The 4,809-nt window shown below is 28.7% G+C and overlaps 1 protein-coding gene across 1 annotated transcript in view; it reads right to left on the bottom strand.

The window, feature by feature from the left end:
- The window catches only part of LOC122534458 (5-hydroxytryptamine receptor 1-like), a 46,423-nt gene that overhangs the window by 10,770 nt on the left and 30,844 nt on the right, over positions 1-4,809 (bottom strand). The window lies entirely within an intron of this gene.

The raw sequence follows: 4,809 nt of genomic DNA, 5'->3' as shown, positions 1-4,809 counted from the left end.
AAAAAAGTGACAGAGAAAACATAAAAACGAACAGTATAATAAATCATTTTTAAAGAAATGTATATGTACGTACACACACGGTACCGTTTGTGAGAAAGAAACGGCACGGTCTCTCTGATGGACGATCGCGGGTTCAAAAAACAAAATAAAAAAAACGCGAATTCATATCGAAACATCGGTTTTCTTGCGGATCGACTACCAGTAAGCTCGAAAAAAAAAAAAAAAAACGCTTCGNTTTTTTTTTTTTTTTTTTTTTTTTTTTGTTAAAACTGCGACGTGAACAATTTGTTCGAAATAACATGATTATTCAGTGAATTACAAAGGTATTTTCACGTCTCGTTTGTTAAATTTCACCGCCAATTTTATTGAAATTCGCTTGGAGGTGTTTGTCGCCAGATTTCACGAAGATGTTGACGTTTCAAGACTGATTAAGTAAAATTTGTTCGTTGAATTGCTATTCCTCCGAGACGAGAATTTGCTCTGACAACGTAACGTAATCCCATAGGGGAAGCAAATTTCGTCTGAAAATTATTTCACATCTGGTGAAATAATGAAAAAACTCTGGTGAAAGCCTTGGTCTCTATCACATTATTGAAATTTGTTTTTAATTTGCCAATTAAGTTAATTATAAATCCTACGACATCTGTCGATACAATGCAACTTATACGAAGATATTATTGAAAGGAAGAATTCGAAAGTTGTTTTCGTACTTCGTCGGTTTCGATTTGGTTACATTCTCGGTTTGGTCGCCGACATTCTTGACTCGTACTACTGAAATTTAGTTCAGGAATATAATGCGTCAGCGTGACATAATTTTACGATGATACCTGAAACAATGAACGATATATCGTTCGGCTGAGATATTCTACGTCTCGTTATAAACTATTATTTAGTTTATTCAATTATTATTTGTTAGTGTATCAATATATGTTATAAACTATTATTTAGTTTATTCAATTATTATTTGTTAGTATATAAATATAAACTATTATTCAATTATTATTTCTTAGTATATAAATATATGTAATAAACTATTATTTAGTTTATTCAATTATTATTATTATTATTATTATTATTATTATTATTTAGTTTATTCAATTATTATTTGTTAATTCCTGTTAAAAAAAAAAAAGAAAACATCACGATACAGGAAGATTAATATTATCTTCAGCAATATTAAAACGGTTTCTCGAGAATAATTTCTAAAATGTACTTTCAGTTTGCACCTCTGTAGATCAAATCGTCATAACCATAAGTCGCGAACGACCCAGATGTGTATTTGAAACGAATTGAAATCAAATTTTCAGAATCAATTATTAATTCGCGAAATTCCAATTGAAAATTTCGTCTCTCCCCGCGAAATGAATTATAATGTTAATTTAAAGAAAAAAANTTTTTTTTTCATTCGTTTATTCAATTATATATCCGCGTTGGAATGAACATGGTAGAATTTTACGATTTTTCAAAACGCTCGAATTGGTGACAGTTCGATGATGCATTCTATGTTCGAGACACGTAAGCGTATTTTTTTACTCAACCAGCTGAAATTTTTGTTAAATTCGCTCCTTTCGTTAAATGAAATGTTAATAAATTTAGGAAATTTTGTAACGATACGTAACGTTAATGTTTTTTTTCTTTTCTTGTCTATTCTTGCTATCTCGTGGCATATATTATTATATTAATATAATATATATTAATTAATATAATTATAATATATATTAATATAATATAATACAATATATATTATAATATATTTATTATATTATATTATATTATATTATATTATAATATATTTATTATATTATAATATATTATATTTATTATATTATATTATATTATAATATATTGTATATTATTGTTATATTAATTGCAGCATCACAATTTCATAAGAAATCTAACAATTGAATTTCAAATTCGATGGTGCAAAATACATTCACGTAAGATAAGTTTTCTATTTCTTCCTTATTTTAATTTCTCTTTTCCTATTACTGTTCTTTATCACATTATTTTTGTTACAGTTTGTTATTATTCTTTATTTTTTTATTCTCGAATTTATAATAACACATAATCATGTATTAATTATGTATTTATAAAATTATACACATACATATGTTATACCACTATTTTATTTCTCTTGTCATTTTTTTATTCTCATCACTATTTATTCTATTAACATTCTCCAATTTATTATCGTTTCCTACTGTCACTTTTTTTCTTATTTATTTTTATTTTTGAATCAAATATTTACGAAATTGTAATTCATAGAGACAAACATGTACAACACACATATATCATTTCATTTCTCATTCCTTTTTCTTCCTGTTATACTATTCATTTTGAATCTATAACGAAATTATAATATAGACAGAAGTTTATTTTTCTTCTCACTTCTTTGCTCTTCGTATTATTTATTTTACTCTTCATTCTTGCTGTGACTTGTTATTATTTTCTATTTTCGAATTTATAACGAATTATTATAAAATTGCAACGTACTATAACAGCAGTACTATACCAGCTACCATTTTATATCTCTTTCTCCATCTTTTTTTTTGGTCTCATTCTCGAAATCCAACAAACATCGAATTATTCAAACTCGAAGCTTGGAACAGAGGTTCCTTTCTTTTTTTTTTTTTTTTCTTCGAATCACTTCACTTCAGCTTCCATTCTGCTTTGCTACTCGTTCCAAGGAAGTTTCAAGTGGCGTCGCGTAAATACAACAGAAAAACTCGACGCGCCAACTTCACCCTTACTTCTTTTCACTCCCGTAGATCGACTCCATTCGTGAATCGATAACCGCAAAGCTCTCGAGGAAGCTCCCGGGGAAATAATGGGTTAACCATAAGCAACAGGCAGCTGTAAGCGTAAACTTGTGCCTTTCGCAAGCGTTGCAACTTCTTTCTTTCTTTCTTTCTTTGTGCCGGTGGTTCAATCGGTTTTCTCTCTACTCTTTCTCCATTTCTTTCGCGAAGCTTTCCTTTCTTGTCGAGTAACGCGTTTACTATTAGCGAGACAGGCCTTGCACAACTTTCGCGCGCGATATTGGAATTCCGCGGGGCCAACATTGCAAAAAGTGTTCGCCGAGCACTTTCTCGATCGATAACTCGGAGAGGTTCTCTGTTTGAAGTAAAGACAGTTCCTCTTGATTTGTTATTTTTATTTGAGCAGTAACTTTGTCAGATTTGCATTCAAATGTTTTTTACTTTCTGTGAGTGATCTTCTGTTTGAGTGAATTCATTGATAATGGATTCATTGACTTGATTGACGAAGCAAATAGTCTTGATTGATGTTTGTATATAGTAGAATTGGAAGAAATAGCTGTGAAATGAAATGGGAAGTTACTTTGTTTGACAGTGAAATAATTTCGAAGAAAATGTCATTTGTTTGTTCGTCGTTTATTTTTTTTTTTTTTTCTTTTAAAATGTTTTATTTAACTGAAGGAATAATTGAACTCGAGTGTTTCATGTTATGTATATCTTTATTCTGTTTTTTTTTTTTTTTTTTTTTTTTTTTTTTTTTTTTTTTTTTTTTTTTTAGTTTTGAGGGACTTTGATTTAATAATGAATTTATATTCGACGTGTTTTTTACCATTCATTTTAGAGTTCATCCCAGTGTATTTTAGTAAATAATTCAACTCAAGTGTTTGGCAATTTGTTTTTATTTGTCTGTGTACATCGTTGGAATCTTTCCCCCTTTTTGTATGCGAGTGAATACACCTTTTGAAAGGATTTTTACTTGACTGGCAACTGATTTATTTGATATAAATTACTATTTTTTGATATAAATTACTGATCACCCTCTATTTTTGTTCCTCTTCCGAAATTTGAACTTTTTCTTTTTAAATAAAACCTTTCAGTGAAGTTCTTTTGTGAGACGGATTCTTTAAGCCATTTAATTAATTTAATACGATAATTCGTACGAATCGAAAACATTGATTTCTTTTAATACGATAATTCGTACGAAATTGAAATTAAAAACTTTGATTTCTTTTTATCCTTATTTTATTGTATCCCTATTTTTGTATGACAAATAAAATATGACACGATGTCTAACAAACTGTAATAAAACGAGAAATCCAACGAATCATTCATGATCAACTCGACAAACTGAACTGATAATCTTGAAAATATTATCTTGATTCATCTACATCACTTGAGAACTAAGCTTGAGACTGATAAAAATTCCTTCCTTCTCTGTTACAAATCACTTCATAAATCATTCCAAAAAAAAAGAAAAACATTCAAATAAAATTTCAAGTGTCATTTCTAGCGAAATTGAAAAATTAACAAAGCTCTAGAGTTAGTTAGAAAGATACATAATTCGTAAAAGATTCGAAATTTTCGAATCGTAGGGTGGCGAGTGTTATCTAAAACTAATAAAAATTCTTTCTTCTCCTGTTTTTGTAAATTATTTCATAAATAATTCCAAAAAGAAAAAACATTCAAATAAAATTTCAAGTATCATTTCTCACGAGATTGAAAAGTCAACAAAGATACATAATTTCTAAAAAATTCGAAATTTCCGAAATTAGGGAGCGACGAATCGTAAAAAGGCGAGTGTTGTCTAAAATTAATAAAAATTCTTTCTTCTCCTGTGTCTGTAAATTACTTCATAAACAATTGCAAAAAAGGGAAACGTTCAAATAAAATTTCGAGTGTCATTTCTAGCGAAATTAAGTTAGTGCGCTCTGGAGTTAGTTAAAAGATACATAAAAGATTCGTAAAAGATTCGAAATTTTCGAAATTAGGGAGAGGCGAATCGAAGGGTGGCGAGTGACATCTAAAAAAAAATCTGAATCTGATATCTAATAAA

The sequence above is a fragment of the Frieseomelitta varia genome, unplaced genomic scaffold (assembly GCF_011392965.1).
Source record: "Frieseomelitta varia isolate USP_RPSP 00005682 unplaced genomic scaffold, Fvar_1.2 scaffold_6, whole genome shotgun sequence".
Taxonomy (NCBI): Eukaryota; Metazoa; Arthropoda; class Insecta; order Hymenoptera; family Apidae; genus Frieseomelitta; species Frieseomelitta varia.
The sequence above is the reverse complement of the archived record's forward strand: the minus strand, read 5'-3'. Positions and strand labels throughout refer to the sequence as shown.